Source organism: Panthera pardus, unplaced genomic scaffold, assembly GCF_024362965.1.
Source record: "Panthera pardus isolate Hobbes unplaced genomic scaffold, ASM2436296v1 HiC_scaffold_1, whole genome shotgun sequence".
Taxonomy (NCBI): Eukaryota; Metazoa; Chordata; class Mammalia; order Carnivora; family Felidae; genus Panthera; species Panthera pardus.
In genome coordinates, this window is record NW_026526654.1 from 31,049,326 (window position 1) to 31,071,764 (window position 22,439).

At 35.1% G+C, this 22,439-nt stretch overlaps 1 pseudogene; it reads left to right on the forward strand.

Moving 5' to 3' along the window:
- Window positions 1-2,264: 2,264 nt before the first annotated feature.
- LOC109263968 (60S ribosomal protein L12-like) lies at window positions 2,265-2,751 on the forward strand (annotated as a pseudogene).
- The last annotated feature ends 19,688 nt before the right edge of the window (window positions 2,752-22,439 follow it).

The window sequence follows — 22,439 nt, forward strand, 5'->3', positions numbered from 1 at the left end:
TGAGCTTTCAGTCTGCAAACCTTCATTCTTCTTACCTTTCCAAAATGCAACATCCAAAATAATCTTCCTAAATTTATAGCAGGATAATTTTATTTCCATTTTTTTTTATTCAACAATGTGTGCTAGCAGCAAGGACGACAATGGACATAAAACAGTGAATAGCAACCAGTATCTCCATTGTCTCAAAATGTGTTATTCATGAACCAAACATTTAGACATCTAATCCAATCACTGACATACTTAAAAACAAAACTAACAAGGGCACCTCTCTAAAATGCCTTTTTCAAGGTCTATAATGTAAGATTGTCATGTAAGTGAAATTATCCTAAAAGAGGTTTCATTGCTTCTAATATCTCATGTAAAAATACCCACTATCAAAGATTTAAATCATGTTAGAGGATAAAATTATCTCCTGGGTCAAATTTTTCTTAATAGCTTATGCATATGCTGCTTGCTGCAAAGATTTTAGAGATGTTATGAGAGTATAGGAATGTGTGAAATATCCTAGGTCTTAAAATTATCAATAGGTACAGTACTGCATCTAAGTACATAGTAATTCACATAGAATGATTTAGTCAGTGGCGAGAGTGAACATTCTTAACCAAAAAAGCTTCACATTTTTACCTAAAAGACCGAAGCCTTATGTATTCACAATTGTTTTAGATTCACTTGGGAACTGAGTGTGTATGGCAACCCTGTAAGATTTCTTTTGAAGAAGAGAAAAGGAGGGTTAATAATTTTGTGGGTTCAGAATTAAAAATAGGATATATAGTCAATGAAAATAAAATTTTAGTACACAATTGCAATACTTATTTGTATGTAACTTACAATATATAAAATATTCTCAAAGGTATGATTTTTATTATGAAAACACAATAAGCTCTTTTTTTGAGATTCTAAATTTATACATAAGGATGCCATGTCACTGATAGATTAAATACTTTTTTCCTGATTTACAGAACTAGAAAGTAGAATGGCCATGTTAAACTCCAGTTATTCTAATTTCAAAACCAAAGGATTAATTTTTATTTTATTTTTCTATTTAAAATGATTTTGGTAATATGATTCTCTGAGTGGAAGAACCCGAGGCAACTTTATTGGAACAGAATTTACATTAAAAACTTCCCCAACTAGAGTTATTCTGAATTCATTCATTTGCACGTTGAGATTTTATGTACACTTTTATCTCAACAGAGGATTCAGTAGCTTAAAAAATTTTTAAAGCACATTATGTATATATAAAGTGTAAAAATCTTTGCATATATTACTGAAATGTTTACATGTCTATCTTCTGGTGTTGTAACCAAATACTGGCTAAGGTTATCTTAAAACAATTTGTTCTCTAATATTCCTTTAATAATATGAGCACAATTAGACTTGAACAAAGGAATATCTAGACTTGGCATAGTAATATAGTACTGTTCACTGGTTTCATTACTCAGAGTAAAAACAATTCAAATCTGTAGGCTTGGTTGTTCAATAGTAAGCAGACAATACTTAGTTGTCATTGTTGTCTTTAATTATTGTCTTTCTTATTACTTTCTCAAAAATAACAACAACATGATGTCAGCTAAAATAACTTACCTTGTTGTTGGTCCTAAAAACATGAAGAAATGTTTTTGTAACCTTCTATTTGAAATGGAAATACGACTATACATTTGTGATTAATTTTCCTTTTAAAACATCTTACCTGTGTCTATCTAGGGAAAAAAAAACCAGTAAATGAACCATTCTCATCCGTCATTACCCAAATTATGGTTTCTAAATCTCATTTCCAAAAAACAAACAAACAAACAAACAAACAAACAAACAAACAAACTAGTGCTCTAGTGCTCTTTGTATAGTGGTTAAAATCAGGTGGTTAAATGTAGGGCAGGGAATATATAAGATGATGCTGTGACACCTTTAGGGCCACCAGGACAAGAGAGATATAAAACCTCAAGGTTTAGGATGCATAAAGGATGCATAGGATGCACACGCCAATTGGAAGAAGCTCCTACTTTCCTAAGATGGTATAATTTAACCAAAAAGAACAATAATTATTAATTATAACACTTCACATATGTATAAATGCAAGAGAAAATAAAAATGGTTTAAAAACAACTAACCCATCCATCAATATTTGAGATTATTTGCAGCACAAACTAGATAGTCTAAATTTTTTTTAATACCCAAAAGAGGGCTTTCTGCCCAGAGGAGGCAAAGGTACAACTGTTTTCAGGCATCCTGAATCCAGGTTCATCCAGACACCAGCCACATCCACTATGAGGCCTAAATTTGATCCCAATGAGATCAAAGCCATACAGCTGAGGTGCGTCAGTGGGAAGGTTGGTGCCATGTTTCCCCTGGCCCTGGAGATAGGCCCCTGGGTCTGTCTCCAAAAAAGATTGGTGATGACATTGCCAAGGCAACCAGTGATTGGAAAAGATGAGGATTACAGTGAAGCTGACCATTCAGAACAGACAGGCCCAGATTGAAGTGGTATCTTCTGCTTCTATTCTGATTATCAAAGCCCTCAAGGAAATGCCAAGAGACAGAAAGAAGCAGAAAAACATTAAGCACAGTGGAAATATCACTTTGGATGATATTGTCAGCATTATCTGACAGGTGTGGTACCCATATTTAACTAGAGAACTCTCTGGAACCATTAAAGAGATCCTGGGGACTGCCCTATCTTTGGGCTGCAGTGTTGATGGCTGACACCCTCATGGTACCATAAATGACATCAGTAGTTGTCATTGTTGCCTTTAATTATTGCCTTTCTTATTAATTTCTCAAGAATGGCAACAATGAGATGCTAACAAAAATAACTTGTACTTGGTCAGTGGAATGCTCAGCTGGTTCAAAACTACAAAGGGAAATGTTTCAGTAAGGATAATTTGACAACCAAAATATAAATGAACAAACAAACAGCCCCCCCAAATAAATACATTTTCTAAAGTCAAGTATTTGTCCTGACATTCTTACGTTAACTATATTTGAAATAATCATATAGGTGATGATCATTCATGTAGAAATTTGGGATTAAAAATTAACTATTTTGGAGCACCTGGGTAGTTCAGTCAGTTGAGCATCCAACTCTTGATTTTGGCTCAGGCCATGATCTCAGGGTTCATGGGATCAAGTCCCATGTCTGGCTCTGTGCTGACAGCTTGGATCCTGCTTGGGATTCTCTCTCTCCCTTTTTCTGCTCCTCCCCTGCTCGCTCTCGCTCTCTCTCTCTCTCTCTCTCTTTCACTCTTTCTCTCTCTCTCAAAATAAAATAAACATTAAAAGGAAGAAATTAATCATTTTGTAATTCCTAAGGAAATAATTGATTCATGTAAAAATAATCTATATCCTAAAATTTTAGTTGAAAGTTTGATGTAATTTTTTAATGGAGTGTTCAAAGTAACACCTGCACCCAGAAAACCCTACAATTCCCAATGTCATTTAAAAATAAATTTTAAGAACTAATAATTTATACTGAAATTCCATTTTGAAAATAGATTTTTCAAAGTTTATACATACAAATTATAAAATTTGGGGGGAGTGAATTCTGCAAAGCCATTATAGACTTACCTGATGAGTATTTGGTAAAACATATTTCTCCGTAACACTTGAGAAGTTATATCACTTTTTGAAAAACCACTTTTTATTATGGAATAATGATTTCTTTTTACCCCCCAAATATGCCAAATACAATCTCTATAAGCAGTGTCATTTTCACATTATTGTTTCAAGCAGTTACACTCCTCCATTTACTCAACACAACAAGATGACAAGATAAATGACTAAGACACATAAATATTATAATGAAAAGACAAAGCTATGTCTTTTTATACAATATATAATTGTCTTTTTAAATTAAAAAGTCAGAAAATAATTGTAGTATATGTAAATTATGAGTAGAAATATCTAGGAATTACAAAGATAGCTGGAAAAATAATGGAAAAGACAAGTAATTCAAAAGAATACTGAGTACAATATATAAACAAACACTTCAAAGAAGAAATATAATTCAATGATAAATATTTTTAAAATATTTAACTTAATTAACAATCTAGGCAATAGAATTTAAAACAATATGGAGATTGTTTTGAGCACTGTGTATTATATGTTAAGTGATGAATCACTAAATTCTACTCCTGACACCAATAGTACATGATATGTTGACTAGATTTTAAATAAATATTTGAAAAAAAAGTATGGAGATATAGTTGTTCATTCAATAGATCTTTAAAAGTAAAAATATGCTTATATCTTATTTAATATTGTCGAGGGAGTTTAAAATGGGCACTTTTATGTGCTTGACTAGAATATAAGGAAATATATTTGAAAAAACATTTTAACTATCTATTAAAATTTTTAAATGGTCAGATTTTTTTGTTCTTGCAGTTCTACCTGTTGGAAAATTATATATTTTTTTACTCGTGTTCGTCACAGTATAGGTACAAAAATAATCAATGTAGTATGTTTGGACAGCAAAAAATGAGGAAACATTCTCATTGTGTAAAAGGGGTCATGTGAGCATGGGAAGAAGCACCTGGTTAGATGTGAGAGTAAGATTGTTCAGGATAAGGAAAGGCTTCTTTCCCAAATAAACATTAACTGAGTTTTTTTTTTTTTTTTCAATTTTAAAGATAGAGAAAAGGTAGATGCAAATGTAATGTCAATCTCTCTCCATTGAAAATATACAACAACTGATTCTAGCCTCTTTCACACCTTAATGAGGTTTACCTCATTAAGAGAAGTGATTTTAATGGGAGTGTGTCATAAGCCTCTGACTTTGGGCAGAATATATGCTAAAAATAACTACTATTGATGAAGTGTTAAATTATTTTTAATACTTGTAAAAGATTGATATTGTGTTCTTAAATTCTCTTAAGCCACAACCTTAATTTTATTTTTTCATTTATGACAGGTATTAAGTTTATAAAGTTTACAACCCAAGTTCATTATTTATGCTGCATTGTTACTTTCCTTCCTCATTCTTCTTTAACTATTAAATTGATTGCCTGGGTATGCTCCTTCTTTTTCCAAAGATTATCTTTGGGGAAGTGCAGAGGTATTCCCTGTTCAGAAATTAAATTGACTAGTTAGACAAAATTCTGAGAAATAGATGATATAAACCAATCACATCTTCACAGCTACTTTATTATTTTGTATATAACTTCTTTTCACTGCTTTTACGACTAATATGCTCAGTGGTGTAGAAAACATTTGCTCAAGCTTCTCATAGAAGTCTGCCACTTGCCTATTTGTTACAGACCTGGTCTTCAGTAGGAGGCAAGACAGTTTCCCATTATTGTACTCTGTAGAGACTACATTTTTTTCCATGAACCTGGTGAAATGTTTTCCTTAGCTGCTAATGAATTACTCATGCTCTGGTCTTTGTTTCCCAAAGGGTAATTTGAGGAGGGCATGTGAGAACACAATTCTTTCTTCATTACTTTATTCTTTCATGGAGTAAATGTGAGAGTTGAAAGGGCAAAGTGAAGTTTGCAGATTTGAGAGGCAGAAAATGACTTAAAATCCAAGACATACTTATTTTAAATGTGTGATCCTGGTCAGTTTAGCCAACTTCTCTGAACTGTTTTCTCCCGTTCATAAATAGGGATAACATTCCCTGATTTATGAAGCTGGGCTGTTGCCAATTTAAAATAAAAGAATCTATTTAACCTGTCAAATCACTTAAAGATCACATATTCAAATGTTTCTAATTTATACATCCTAGTGCAAATAGTGAAAAAATAAGTGGCTTGAGCCTTTTTCAGATAAGTTTCTTAATCTTTAAAATGTTCTAATGAACCGAATGTGTAGGTTACTGAGGGATTAAATAATAAATACAAATTAATAGTAATAGTAATTACTTTTACTATTACTAAATTACTCTTACTATTACTAAATTACTAAATAACTATTACTAAATTACTCTTACTAAAAAACCTCTCAATAATATATGATCAATAAAGGTTAACACTTTTGCTTATTAAACAAATATTTATAGGATGCCCTCTAAATGAAATGCAATGAGCTAGGTTCCATAGGGGGGATCGGGAGACTGACATAGGTTTTCCCTTTACATATTTGTAAAAGAGTTGAAGTTATAAAAAAGTAACAACAGCAACGCTGCATAAAAATTAAATACATTGTCTCAATAATCAAACCAAGCAGGTTTAAATTGCTTAAAAACTCTGTGGATTGGTTTTCCAATCTTTAAAATTAGATTAACAATAATACCTATATGATAGGCTAGTTTTGACAATTAAATTAATATTTGTAAAGCACTTAGAATAGTGTTCAGCACATTGTAAAGGTAAAGTGATTTATAAGTTAAAAAATAAAACACATAGTAGGAAATAATATATGTAATTTGGTTACAAAGATGTAGCTGGATGACCCAGGGAAGTCATGTAACATTTCACAGAGGAGGTTGATTTGACCTAGGCCCCAACTGCTAGGGAAGAGGTGAGTGAGTGGAACATTAAAAAAGAGAGTGCCATGTGTGAAAGAAAATGAAAAGGTACAGATTTGGAAAACCAAGAGTTTCCAAAAGGAACAATATGTCTTTTCTTTGGCTGGAGTGACCAATTTTAAAAGATAAGGGAGGAAAAGAAAAGATTGAAAAGCTGAGTTAGAAAAGAGATCCTAGAAGCTGTTGAATGCCTTTATCTTCCTGGCAATGGGAAGTAGAAGATAATTAATCTAGCAGCACAGTGTAGTATAAAGGCATAAAGGTTGTAGGGGAAAGACCAGTTTTGCAGGATTGCAGCAAACTGGGGCAAAGAAGGCTCAAAAGGAGAACACAGGAAGTAAATGAAAAAGTAAATATAAAATATTGCAGATGTGAAGCCAATAGAGTTTTGCAAGTGATAAAGGAGAGAGAGAATTCAAAAATGATTCTAATGTTTTTAGACTATGAGTGGGAATAGGGTTCTATTACCATAGGAACAGTAGATAGATGGCTAATATTTCTGATTTGACTCCGCAGTAGTATTTTCCTGTTTTTTTTTTCTTCAAATTTTAGTTCTCTATAAACACCAGTAAGAGAATATTTTTCATTGTGATACACCTACTCATTGGAGAAAATGCACCCACATATAGACACACCTCTACTGCCATTTCCATCATAAACACTGTTTTCTAAAAGAACAGGAGAATACTCTAAAAAGTATTGAAATTTCTAAATCAACAACAAAATGGCATTTTGAATAATAAAAATAAAAATATTGTTTCTTTCCCTCTTTCCTTTCCTGTTTTTCCTTTACCATTCTAAGCAATTCAGTCCCAGAACTATGGAGTGACTCAAGGTGCCAAGGGCATGCAGACTTATGGTCTGAGCTGGGAAGGCACAGAGGGCTAGAGATGATTACCAGAGCTGAGTGACAGAACCTGACCAGTGTGAGAGATTACAAAATTTGATACAGTTAAAGGGGATCTTCTTCTGGCCAAAGAAATAATATTAAATGATTTTAACTCATTGAATAAAATAACACTCATGAGCCCATTTTGATATAAATAAACAAATAGAATAGATCAAAAGTTCAATGGGGAACTTGGCTATTTACATTGTTTCATTATACCTGTCTACAAAATAACTGTCGATTGTAAAAGAGAAAATGAGAAACTCTACAATGGAGAATTCTGTTGGATACCTCCTTAATCAACCAATCAAAGTGATCATCATCAATATAAGAAAAAAATAAAAACCACATGCCACCTAATAGGGCACTAAGAAAATGTGGCATAGCTTCTGTGATATTCCTGGAAAAGATAATCATGTATAAATGATCATGAGGTAGCATCAGGCAAACTCAGATTGAGAAACATTCTACAAAATGATTTTCTTATTCTTTGAAAGTTTTAAGATCATGTAATTCAAGGAAACACCGAGAACTATTCTAGTTTGAGGGAAACTACAGTCATGACAAGTGAATGCCATGAATGTTTCTGAACCTGATCAGTTTGCTGCAAAGAACAATATAAGGATAATTGACAAAATTTGAGTGGGATTTAAGAATGAAATGGATATGGTGTATCAATGTTAATTATCAGATTTTGACTTTTGTACTGTGGTTATGTGAGATCCATGTACATGATTACAGGAGATACATATTTAAGAATTTGGGGGTGATAGGGCATCAGCTTAGCAATATACTCTCAAAATTTTAAGAAAAAATATTTGTGTTTTACTTATTACTTTTCTATAATTTCAAAATTGTTCAAAAACCAACTATTAAAAATGAATAGCATTTCCACATATTGCCTTAATAGGAGGTATTGAATAATTACTTTACTTTTTTAAAATTCCTTATTACCCTGAATGAATGAAATGAATGAATGAAAATGAATATTTTCATTCATTGCCAAGTATATACATATATATTTCTATGTTTTACTGAATACTGTATACATTTTATGATAACTTATTCTTATACATAATCTACTGTACACATATGTAATATTTCTATGAATATAGCCACGTAGATATTTTCAAAAAAACTTTCAAATTCACAGTGTTATCAAGCCCTAAATTTTCTATGATTCACTGGAGAGGAGTAATATAATTCTCCGTCAGAGAGGGGAATATATGCTTAAAGAGGAAAGTGATAATAGCTTGTGTACAACCAAATGGTACCTTTATTTTGTGCATCTATGAAATTATGGAACCTCAAATTTAAAAGGACCTCCAAGAGTCTTCAATATTCTATTAAGCTTAAATAGCCAAGCACTACTTTCCTCAGGGTAAATAAATCCTTTATGGAACCCCAATACATAAAATAGTTAACATCAATATGCTCTGCCTAACATAAATGCAGGCCCCAGAGCACCTCTGCTTGGCTTTTCCTTCATTCCCCCAGAGGTCGCTTTGCAACCAGAAAAGAGTCCCTACAAATTCATAGACTACAGTTTGAAAACCATTTTCTATAGCATTTCATATTTAATGTATGAATCCTCTTTCAGCATATCCAGGTCATAATTCTATATTTCCCAGCTTTATTTTTTATAGTTCCAGTAAAAAGAGCTCACTAATTCCTAAGACAGTTCATTCCCATTTAGACAGTACAAAATATCTGTCACTTAAAAGACAAAAATAACTAGAGAAGCCACCTTTGTGATAAAAATAACCATGTTATTTTCTATTATCTATAATTAGAGGAGTAACAAGAGCCAAAAAGAGACATAGCACAAAATGAGCCAAGTCTAAGGTCAATAATAAATCTTATTTTTAATTCCAAATGCATTTTCTATGCATTGTAATTTATGGCTAAAATTTGAAAATATGTATGTATTACAAAATATGATGTATATTCCTAAATAACTGCAGTTTATTAAAGTTTCAATTAATGCTAATAAATAGTTTTATTAACAGTTAACTTGTTCATATTTAATATTCTATACATTTTTGTTCAACTTTGTAACGATGGAATTGTTAATTATCAATTGCCGTTTATTGTGTATTTACTTAGTGACAGGTCCTAATCCACGTGATTGGGATGCACCACAGAGGATAAAGCAAACAGAGTCCCTGGCAGCATGAAGATTAAAGACCAAAAGTGAGGAACTACTGAAAGCAGATATATTACTAAACACATAATATGAATTACAATTTAGTAAACTTAGAGATAGATATTATACATGGATTTAGTTATTTTCCATCTTTTAATTTCTTCATTATAATGATATCACCACAATATGGGTTTTCATGATAGACGTTATATCGTAAATACTAAATGTTTTTATACAGGGTATCTTTGAGAAGGTACCAATATAAACATCTACATTTGCGTTTTCACATTTATCATTCATGCTTATTTTTAATAATTGTAGCAGAAGATTAATACTGTTCTTCAACATGTCAATTAAACATGCTAAGGCAAATTCCAAAACAATTCATTACATGCTGGGCCTACCTATCTGAATAACCAATGCAGACCATTGAAAAACAAGAGAAAATAAGTATCCTATAATATATATTCCAAACCATCTTTTATTTTGGAATTCATTAACTTGACAGATATTATGTCTAGAAACATGGGAGCTCTTTGTTACAGATAATTTATTCATACAATTAACTGATTCAAAGTGCAGTATGGTGTTTCCCTTGATACTAAAAATTTTAATGATCAAATATGAGAATGGGAGAAAAAAGGCATTTTATTCTTAAAATAACTTTTATATTAAACTCTCCCAAAACACCTTTTAAAAGAAAAAGCAATTAACAAATGAACTGACCTAATTTTATAAGCCATCTAAACTACATCTCTTTTCTTTTGTTAATAACAAAGCTCTTACTTTAGTACTCTTACTATGAGCTGGTTCTCCATCCTTTTGTTCTGAAATCTCATTGATTCTCACAGTTGTCATACTGCATAGATAGATAGATAGATAGATAGATAGATAGATAGATAGATAAAATCTATATCTATGTCTATATCTATATCTATATCTATCTATATCTATCTATCTATATATATATAAAATAAACTATATTTGATACCAGTTTCTAATCCTTCTTTTTGAAACCTGGAAAACTATTCTTGCTCAATAAAAAACATATCACAGGTTAATAAAGTAATTGTAAATACATAATCATTTTTCACAAATGTTTCCCAGAGATTTTTGCATTTAATTCTTGCATCAATCACAGCTTATCTTCAAGGATCACGGAGTATGTATATAACTAAGAAATGCTATTGTAGAACTGTTAATAGATTTTGAAAACTAATTTAAATTACATATGAAGAAGAAACATGCATTTAATAGCAATTCTACTCATTAAGTAAATTTGACTTTCTAGTTTTTAAGAAGGTACGTTCTCCAAAGTCTCAGTCTACAATAAAAATAACTTGATGTACTCTTGCATATTAAAAACACAACAGCATCTATTTTTAAAGGATAGTAAACCTCATATCTATCTATCTACCTATCCATCTATCTGCCTATCTATCTATCTATAGACTAGACTGATGTATACAGTGACTCAAGATTCTAAGCCTGATATGTAAAGTTGGGCAAGGCTCAGATGTGTGTCCCTTTGTTTGGTAACCATTTATACATTGAAAAAAGTAATATGAGAGATTAAAGTTCATTTTAAAAGAATTAACTTTGAAATGATCACAATTACACAGATAATCACACATGACTTGAATTGCAATGCAAACCTACATCAAATCTACTAGAATAATACCTGATGAAATCTCAGTGATTGGTGGATAGCTTCCACTGACCTATTAATTTATGCTTGCTAGCTAAGTAGGTAAATACATTTTTCTCAATATTTCTGGGTAAGTCTGGCTGCATCCGTTCCTCAATTTGTTTTTGATAACATGTTGTTTTGATAATATTGGTACAAAACTGGCCATTTATATTCATGATTTATAATTTACTTTGAAAACCAGTCCCAGTAGTCCTGTTAGACGTGATTTTTATCACCATTTTATAGATGTGTAACCTGAGGCTCAGAGAGAAAAATATTCAGTCATTAGGTTTTTAAGAAAGTAAGCTAAGATCAGGCCTTTGAAATAAAAATGGAATTTAACAAGATAATTTATATGTCTGGAGATGGTATAAAAGTGAGTGTCCCTAAAGAAAATCTTCTTAAATGGCTTGTATTGAGAAGATGGAGAGAAAAACTTTTGACACTTCTGTGTACACAATAATGGTGACGATCTTATTAATCGCTTACAGAAAACAAACAATATTTAAGCCACTTTACATTTGTCATCTCTCAGCTCCTGCACAAACTTATGAGGTAATCATTATTATCTTCATATTGCAGGGAAGAGAACTAAATCTGGAGAATTTAAGCAATTTGCCCCTAGTAAAAACTTAGTGAATGTGTAAGGTTTCAAACTCATCACTGACTCTAGAACTCTGGGCTCTAGAACATGAGATCATGAGTTCAAATCAATCCATGTCATGTTATGGACACATTTCAGCCCTGAGATAATGTAATGTCCAGTCATAAAGCTTATGCTTAATTTTAAATACCTTGAATTAAGGTCAGCATGATGACTACATGCCACACGGAAGAGCCTGGGAAAATGTTTTTATTTTGTAGTTTGTCTTAATTTTAGATTAATTAAGTTGTAATAAAAACTATTTTTTTTAACATTTATTTATTTTTGAGACAGAGAGAGACATAGCATGAACGGGGGAGAGTCAGAGAGAGGGAGACACAGAATCTGAAACAGGCTTCAGGCTCTGAGCTGTCAGCACAGAGCCCGACACGGGGGTCGAACTCACGGACCTCGAGATCACGACCTGAGCTGAAGTCAGCCGCTTAACTGACTGAGCCACCCAGGCGCCCCTAAAAACTATTTTTAAAACATTACATATATGAACAAATTTATAGAAAAAGGTGATCATGGAGACATTAAATTGAAAAATAGAAGAAAAATATCTAAAAATAATATTGAATACAATGATAAACAAAATGTTAAGAAGAGTCATAAACTGGGAGGAAGTCAGGAAACTGACTACATCCCTCAGACTGAACAAAGCTGTCTTTCTCAGCAAGTCAGACAGAGAGGAGAAAGGGCTTCAGCCCTGGTGCACACTCCAGGGTGCTTGCAGCCTCTGCTATCCTCCACTTGGCCTTTTTAGAGCTTCATCCTCTACCCTGAAAGATATATTGCCAAAGATAAAGGTTTCTACAACTTGGATGGTAAAGTCAATATAGTAGAAACTCCAAAAATAACTAGAACTGCATGGACAGAGGTTTAATTTATACCTAAAACTGTTGTTTGTTTTGTACTTCACATTGTATAGTCTGCAAATTCTGAGTTTGGGGGTTAGGTGGGGTGAGAATAGACAAAGTATCCCATATAGAATACTTTGAGGGTAATGATCTGGAAATAGTCTTGGAAATAATCTGCCAGAGCCAAAACTAAATGAAAAGTAATGTGTTCACTCAGGAAATCCATGATAACCCCGACTACCTCTCTCTCCCTTCACCCAACACAGACACAAAGCATAACAAGACCCTTTTGTATTATACTGCATATTAAATCATCAGGTCTAAACTACTGGCTGCACACACGGGTACAAGGGAGAGTGTTGTGGGGGAAGTCTTATTGTTATGGGGGTCACTCAGTTCTTGTCACAGATGCACCAAAGAATTAGGGACCCAAGACCAGAATGGGAAGATAGAGTTTATTGAATAGATAAGTATAGTGCATTTCAAGCGTGAAAGTGGGCCACTGCTGGAGAAAGAGTGGCAATGTCACTCAGAGGCTCCAGCTGAATCCTTGTAAGCCCATTTTGGGCATGCTTAAATTTGGCTTTGATTGGCATTTTTGATTGACAACTGGTGGTTATATAAAATTTTGGCTTCTGTGCATGCGCCTACCTATGACACCTTCTGTCATAGTTGTCTTTATATATTGTGTATTTATGAGTGTCTAATGGGCTTTTGTTGTGACCTTAAAGGTACTTAAGGGCCAGTTGCAACTTTGTGTTCATGCTCAGCTCTTAGAAGTCCCCTTGTGGCTCTTGAACCACCTCTGTAACTAGGATTTTCCTGTTATTAGCCCTTAGAGGTGTCTCTGAACTTGTGGCTGTTAATCCTCAGGGGTGGCTCCAAGGGGGTGGCCATATCTGCGTTATTCCTCCTTGCTCCTGCCTAACTACTGCATAACACTATGATCTTTTACAGATGGTCAAAAGCACGTTCTGTTTGTAAAAATACTCATTTGTTGTTCATATGTTGAGAAGCCGAAGATCCAAAGATCATGACATTATTTTTAATTTATTCCAACATTTATTAAAATACAGGACTGAATTACAAAACTTGATACTGTTATGGGTTAAACAGAGCCCCCCCCCCCCTTCAAATTAAGTGTTGAGTTTTAACTCTCAAGACCTCAGAAAATGACCTTGTTTGGAAATGGGATGTTGGGGATGTAAATCATTAAGGTCAGGTATATAGGGTGGGCCCAAATCAGAGGGGCAAATTTGTGCACAGGAGATTTGTGTACAAGAGAACACCTTGTGTGCATGTAGGCAGCCATCTAAAAGCGAAGAAGAAAGGTCTGGAACATATCCTTCCCTTTCAGCCATCAGAAGAAACCAACCCTGGTAACATCATTGAACTGTGAGACAATTAATTTATGTTGGTTAAGCGACCCAGTTTGTGGTACTTTGTGAAGGCAAACTAATACATATGGCATTATGTCTAAAAGAATTTGAAATAAAAAACTCCAGTATCGCCCTAGTTTCATGGGAAGCACACAGAATTGATCATTAGGAGACTGGTCCTAGTTAGAATTAGTCTTCACTAATTTGCTATAAACATTGTGAAGTCAATTGCTTTGAAATAACTAAACTTCAGTGAAAATATAAAATTATTTAATTAGTTCTCTTTAAAATGTTTCAGAAAGAATGTCATCATAAATGTGCAGTGCTATGTAAAGGTTGGTAATGGAATTTAATTTATTAAACATCATCAAGATTTCTCCATTAGAATAATCATTGAAATGGAAAACATGGTATATGTATTTTTATAAAGTAAGATTTTTTTAAACTTCTCCTTTAGATTTGCCTGACCAAATCCTCTGCTTCCAATTTGGAAGGCGGTGAAATTTATTTCTTAGTTTTCAGAATCAAAAATACAACTATTTAAATGGCATCTTTCAATTAAAAACACATCCTTTTATTTCTTTACATTGGTCCTCACTTGCCAAAAAATGCTGATTGAGAATATCACCTCCTTATGAAGGGCTAGGAGGTACAATCGAAAACCCACTGTGCAATATTTTTTTTTTATGTAGAACAATTTACCCTCTTTTGCAATGTATTTGCTTATATGTTTATTCTCTACTAAACCTGAGTCCCTCAAGAGAGCAGTACCAATGGCAGTGTGGCCAGCATACTCAGCATTCAGTGCTTAATAAAGGAGAAATGGGAAGTCCTGAAGGATTGGATAGAGAAGAAAAGGAAAAGCAATATTTCTCTTTTTTTTTTTTTGTATCATGAAAGATTATGTTTACATTTTTAAATTTTACTTTTAATTTTTTTAAATTCACATCCAAATTAGTTCGTATATAGTGAAACAATGATTTCAGGAGTAGATTCCTTAGTGCCCCTTACCTATTTAGCCCATCCCTCCTCCTACAATCCCTTGAGTAACCTTCAGCTTGTTCTCCATATTTATGATTCTCTTCTGTTTAGTTCCCCTCCCTGTTTTTATATTATTTTTGTTTTCCTTCCTTTATTCATAGGTTTTGTCTCAGTTCTCATATGAGTGGGTCCTATAATTTTTGTCTTTCTCTGACTAATTTCACTTAGCATAATACCCTCCAATTTCATCCACGTAGTTGCAAATGGCAAGATTTCATTCTTTTTGATTGCCGACTAATACTCCATTGTATATATACCACATCTTCCCTATCCATTCATCCATCGATGGACATTTGGGCTCTTTCCATACTTTGGCTACTGTTGCTCGTGCTATAAACATGGGGGTGCACGTGTCCCTTTGAAACAGCACACCTGTATCCCTTGGATAAATGCCTGGTACTGCAATTGCTGGGTGGTAGGGGAATTCTATTTTTAGTTTTTTGAGGAACCTCCATACTATTTTCCAGAGTGGCCGCACCAGCTCGCATTGCCACCAACAATGCAAAAGAGATCCTCTTTCTCTGCATCCTCGCCAACATCTGTTGTTGCCTGAGTTGTTAATGTTAGCCATTCTGACAGGTGTAAGGTGGTATCTCATTGTGGTTTTGTTTGGATTTCCCTGATGATGAGTGATGTTGAGCATGTTTTCATGTGTCACTTGGCCATCTGGATGTCTTCCTTGGAGAAGTGTCTATTCATGTCTTTTGCCCATTTCTTCACTGGATTCTTTGTTTTTTGGGTGTTGAGTTTGATAAGCTCTTTATCGATTTTGGATACTAACCCTTTATCTGGTATGTCATTTGCAAATATCTTCTCCCATTCTGTTGCTTGCCTTTTAGTTTTGCTGATTGTTTCCTTCTCTGTGCAGAAGCTTTTAATTTTCATGAGGTCCCAGTAGTTGATTTTTTCTTTTGTTTCCCTTGCCTCCAGAGACGTCCTGAGTAAGATGTTGCTGTGGCCAAGGCCAAAGAAGTTGTTGTCTGCTTTCTCCTCAGATTTTGATGGCTTCCTCTCTTACATTGAGGTCTTTCATCCATTTTGAGCTGATTTTTGTGTATGGTGTAAGAAAGTGGTCCAGGTTCATTCTTCTGCATGTCGCTGTCCAGTTTTCCCAGCACCGCTTGCTGAAGAGACCATTTTTATTTTATTGGATATTCTTTCCTGCTTTGTCAAAGGTGAGTTGGCCAAACGTTTGTGGGTCCTTTTCTGGGCTCTCTATTCTGTTCCATTGATCTGAGTGTCTGTTGTTGTGCCAGTACCATAGTGTCTTAATGATTACAGCTTTGTAGTATAGCTTGAAGACTGGGATTGTGATGCCTCCTGCTTTGGTTTTCTTTCTCAAGATTGCTTTGGCTATTCGGGGTCTTTTCTGGTTCCATACAAATTTTAGGATTTTTGTTCTAGCTCTGTGAAGAATGCTGGTGTTACTCTGATAGGGATTGCATTGAATATGTAGATTGCTTTGGGTAGTTTCGACATTTGAACAATATTTGTTCTTCCTATCCAGGAGCATGGAATCTTTTCCATGTTTTTGTGTCTTCTTCAGTTTCTTTCCTAAGCTTTCTATAATTTTCAGCATATAGATTTTTCACCTCTTTGGTGAGACTTATTCCTAGGTATTTTATGGTTTTTGGTGCAACTGTAAATGGGGTCGATTCCTTGATTTCTCTTTCTGTCGCTTCATTGTTGGTGTATAAGAATGCAACCGGTTTCTGTGCGTTGATTTTATGTCCTGCAACTTTGCTGAATTCATGAATCAATTCTAGCAGTTTTTTCGTGGAATCTTTTGGGTTTTCCATATAGAGTATCATGTCATCTGTGAAGAGTGAAAGTTTCACCTCCTTCTGCCCAATTTGGATACCTTTTATTTCTTTGCGTTGTCTGATTGCAGAGGCTAAGACTTCCAATAATACAGTGAATAACAGTGGTGAGAGTGGACATCCCTGTCTTGTTCCTGACCTTAGGGGGAAAGCTGTCAGTTTTTCCCCATTGAGGATGATCTTAGCGTTGGGTCATTCATATATGGCTTTTATGATCTCGAGGAACGATCCTTCTATTCCTACTTTCTTGAGCATTTTTATCAAGAAAGGATGCTGTATTTTGTCAAATGCTTTGTCTGCATCTATTGAGAGGATCATATGGTTCTTGTGTTTTCTTTTCTTGATGTGATGAATCACATTAATTGTTTTGTGGATATTGAACCAGCCTGGCATCCCAGGGATAAATCCCACTTGGTCGTGGTGAATAATTTTTTAACTGTATTGTTGGGTCCGGTTGGCTACTATCTTGTTGAGGATTTTTGCATCCATGTTCATCAGGGAAATCGGTCGATAGTTCTCCTTTTTAGTGAGTCTCTGTCTGGTTTTGGAATCAAGGTAATGCTGGCTTCCATAGAAAGAGTTTGGGAGTTTTCCTTCCATTTCTATTTTTTGGAACACCTTCAAGAGAATAGGTGTTAACTCTTCCTTAAATGATTGGTAGAATTCCCCTGGAAAGCCATCTGGCCCTGGACCCTTTTTTTTTTTTTTTTGGCAGATTTTTGATTACTAATCCAATTTCCTTACTGGTTATGGGTCTGTTCAAATTTTCTACTTCTTCCTGTTTCAGTTTTGGTAGTGTTTATGTTTCTAGGAATTTGTCCATGTCTTCCAGAGTGCCCATTTTATTGGCATATAATTGCTCAAACATTTTCTTATTATTGTTTTTATTTCTGCTGTGTTGGTTGTGATCTCTCCTCTTTCATTCCTGATTTGATGTATTTAGGTCCTTTCCTTTTCCTTCTTGATCAAACTGGTTGGTCGTTTGTCAATTTTGTTAATTCTTTCAAAGAACCAGCTTCTGGTTTCATTGATCTGTTCTACTGTTTTCTGGGTTCGATAGCATTAATTTCTGCTCTAATCTTTATTTTTTCCTGTCTTCTGCTGGTTTTGGGTTGTATTTGCTGTTCTTTTTCCAGCTCCTTAAGGCATTAGGTTAGGTTGTGTATCTGAGACCTTTCTTCCCTCTTTAGGAAGGCCTGGATTGCTATATACTTTCCTCTTATGACCGCCTTTGCTGGGTCCCAGAGGTTTTGGGTTGTGGTGTTATCATTTTCATTGGCTTCCATATACTTTTTAATTTCCTCTTTAACTTCTTGGTTAACCCATTCGTTCTTTAGTAGGATGTTCTTCAGTCTCCAAGTATTTGTTACCTTTCCAAATTTTTCCTTGTGGTTGATTTCGAGCTTCATAGTGTTGTGGTCTGAAAATATGCACGGTATGATCTTGATCTTTTTGTACTTAGTTAGGGCTGATTTGTGTCCCAGTATATGGTCTATTCTGGAGAACGTTCCATGTGTACTGGAGAAGAATGTATATTCTGCGGCTTTAGGATGAAATGTGCTGAATATATCTGTGAAGTCCATCTGGTCCGGTGTGTCATTCAAAGTCATTGTTTCCTTGTTGAATTTTTGATTAGATGATCTGTCCATTGCTGTGAGTGGGGTGTTGAAGTCTCCTACTATTATGGTATTACTGTCGATGGTTTTTTTTGTTGTTTGTTTGTGATTAGTTGATTTATATGTTTGGGTGCTCTCACATTTGGCGCATAAATGTTTACAATTGTTAGGTCTTCTTGGTGGATAGACCCCTTGATTATGATATAATGCCCTTCTGCATCTCTTGATACAGTCTTTGTTTTAAGGTCTAGATTGTCTGATATAAGTATGACTACTCTGGCTATCTTTTGTTGACCATTAGCGTGATAGATGGTTCTCCATCCCCTTATTTTCAATCTGAAGGTGTCTTTCGGTCTAAAGTGGGTCTCTTGTAAACAGCATATAGATGGATCTTGTTTTCTTATCCATTGTGTTACCCTATGTCTTTTGATTGGAGCATTGAGTCCACTGACGTTTAGAATGAGTACTGAAAGATATGAATCCATTGCATTATGATGCTTGTAGTGTTGGAGTTTCTGGTGGTGTTCTCTGGTCTTTTCCAGTCTGTGTTACTTTTGCTATATATATATATATTTTTTTTTCATCTTTTCTCCCCTCAGAGAGTCCCCCTTAAAATTTTTTGCACGGCTGATTTAGTGGTCATGCACTCCTTTAATTTTTGTTTGTCTGGGAAACCTTTAATCTCTACTTCTCTTTTGAATGACAGCCTTGCTAGATAAAGAATTCTTGGCTGCATGTTTTTCTGATTCAGCACATTGAATATATCCCGCCACTCCTTTCTGGTGTGCCACGTTTCTGTGGATAGGTCTATTGCGAGCCTGATCTGTCTTCCCTTGTAGGTTAGGGACTTTTTTTTCCCTTGCTGCTTTCATGATTCTTTCCTTGTCTGAGAATTTTGTGAATTTGACTGTGATATGCCTTGTTGATGGTTGGTTTTTGTTGAATCTAATGGGGGTCCTGTGTGCTTCCTGGATTTTGATGTGTGTGTCTTTCCCCAAGTTAGGAAAGTTTTCTGCTATGATTTGCTCACATAACCCTTCTAACCCTATTTCTCTCTCTTCCTTTTCTGGGACCCCTATGATTCTGATGTTTTTCCTTTGTAATGAGTCACTGATTTCTCTAACTCTTAAATCGTGCTCTTGCCTGCATCTCCCTTTTTTTTCTGCTTCATTATTCTCTATAAGTTTGTCCTCTATATCGCTGATTGTCTGTTCTGCCTCATCCTTCCTTCCCACTGCAGCATCCATCCATGAATGCAGCCCAGTTATAGGATTTTTAATTTCATTCTGGCTATTTGTTACTTCTTTTATCTCTGCAGAAAGGGATTCTAACCTATTTTCTACTCCAGCTCATATTTTTATTATCAAGATTCTAAATTCTGGTTCAGACATCTTTGTTGTAACTGTGTTGGTTAAGTCATTTCTTTGTGCTCTTTTTTTTTGACGTGCTCATTTCTTCGTGCTGTCATTTCTTCGTGCTCTTTCTTTTGTGGTGAATTCCTTCGTTTTGTCATTTTGAAGGGAGAAAAGCAATTAACGTGGTAGAAAAATTAAAATTAAAATTAAAGTTAAAAAATATTAAAATTAAAAAGTTAAAACACACACACAAAATCAAATAAATAATGATAAATCCTAGGTGTGTTTTTGTGTAGGTGTTGAAAGTGGTTTGACAGATTAGAGAAAAAAAAGGGGGGGGGGAAAGGATATCATTTGAGATTTTGAAAAAATGAATACACTGAAGTAGACTAAAATGAGGTGATGGGAGTAATATAGAATTTGTAAAAATTTACACGAATGTAAACAATGTAGTAGAAAAAAATTAAAGAAAAATATTTTAATAGAAATTGAAAGTAAAAATTAAGTTTTTCTCTTTCTGTTTTCAAGAAAAAGAACAGAAAGAAAAAAGAGAAAAAATAAAAAATTTTAAAAAAGGAAATCCTTTGAAAATTTGAAAAAGGGAATACAGTGTAGTAGACTAAAAAACTGATGGAAGTAAAAAAGAATTTGAAAAACATTTACACAAAAATAAAAAAGTATACTAAAAAAATTAAAGAAAAAATATTTTTAATAAAAATTGAAAATAAAAATGATTTTTCTCTTTGTATATTCAAGAAAAAGAAAAGAAGTGAAAAAGAGTAAAAACCAAACCAAAACAAAAAAAAGGAAGAAAATTGAACATATGGACCTGCTAACAGATTGAAAAATGACTAAAATTACTTTATTATCCCCTAGAAGTCAGACTATGAAGTGCTTTATAGTCCATAAACTAAGTAGGTGGTGAGACTGTTGTTCTTGAAGAATGTGGTTGGCCAAGTTGGGCAGGGCTCAGTGTAATGCTCCATTCTCCACTAGATGGCACTGCCACCCTCCTGGGATGGAGTGTTGTGGTGCTTGTAGGTGTATATGCACATGCACGGGAGCGGTGACAATGGTGTCACCCAGCTACCCTGTGTCTTGTATAGGAACTCTGTTTTCCCCAATCAGCAATCGTGCACCCGTCCTGCATCTTCAGCTTTTATCCACTCCCTGCTTTTTCACTGTCTGTGACCAAGCCCCAGGGATTTCCTCTCTTCCGAGTTTTGTCTCAGATGTGGCTCTTTTCGCCAGCCCCTTACTTCTGAAGGACTGTGGCTTTGACCCATTCCACCCAGTCTCACTGAGCAATGGCCGAATGCCAGCTGCACCCAGGAACGCTTGGGGGACCCTGTTGTTGCCAGTGCCTCAAGACTGTGGCCAGGTGCTAGCCCACCCCAGAAAATGTTCATGAGATAGTGTAGCAGCAGCGTTTCAGGGATTATGGAAAATCACAACACACATCTGGCACCAGGCTTTGCCCTAACGACCTTGTCCCAGCACCAGTGAATGTGGCCATTCTCTGGGGTCTGCTGGGATCAGGTGGCTTCAACAGTCTCTACCAAATGTCCTTCCAGCAGTGGAACCGCTTTTCCCCGTACAGCCTGAGAACCTCCCGGACCCCACTCTGCTCCTGGAGATTCGCCCTTCCCACCAGAGCAGTGACAGATACCGAGCTGTGGAGTTGTAGACTTTGTGCTCCCCTTCTTTACAGTCTTTTTTTTAAATGTTTATTAGTGAGAGAGAAACAGAGTTTGAGCGGGGGGGTGGCAGGGGACGTGCAGAGAGAGAGGGAGACACAGACTCTGAAGCAGGTTCCAGGCTCTGAACTGTCAGCACAGAGCCCAACATGGGGCTCAAACTCACGAACCATGAGATCATGACCTAAGCCAAAGTCAGATGCTTAACTGACTGAGCCACCCAGGTGCCCCCCCCCTTGTTTACAGTCTTAATGGAATTTAAACCCTCTCTTTTCTTCTTTCTCCCTCTTTAGTTTAGTCCCTGTGGCTGTTTCCAATTTTCCACTTTCTCTCCAGCTACTTTTGTGGAGGGGTGCTTTTCCCATATTCTTTCACCACCACCCCCATCTCTGTCCTCTCTCTGCCCTCAAAAGCACCTCCCTGCGTGCTGCGGCTTCTCGCTCCCCAAGTTCACCTCTCTGTGCCATATTCCTGCTTAATTCCGTGGTTCAGGTTGTGCAGATTGTTGTGTTAATCCTCAGATCAGTTTTCTAGGTGTGCAGAATGGTTTAGTGTTGGTCTGGCTGTATTTCATGGATGCGAGACACACACAAAAAACTTCCATGCTGTTCCATCACCTTGGCTCCTCCCAAAGCCACAGAATTTCGAAGGGACTATTGACTCATGTCCAATTAATTTTTCCCTTATATAAGTCTGCATTCTAATTTTCAGTTATCAGTAATCTTCACGTGACACAGTATGACACATTTCTTTCTGAAAATGCAGGAAAGCATCATAACGTCTGCAAGGATACATCCGCTGTATGGAACCATATGCTTTATATATGAGAGGGAGAGACGAGAAGGT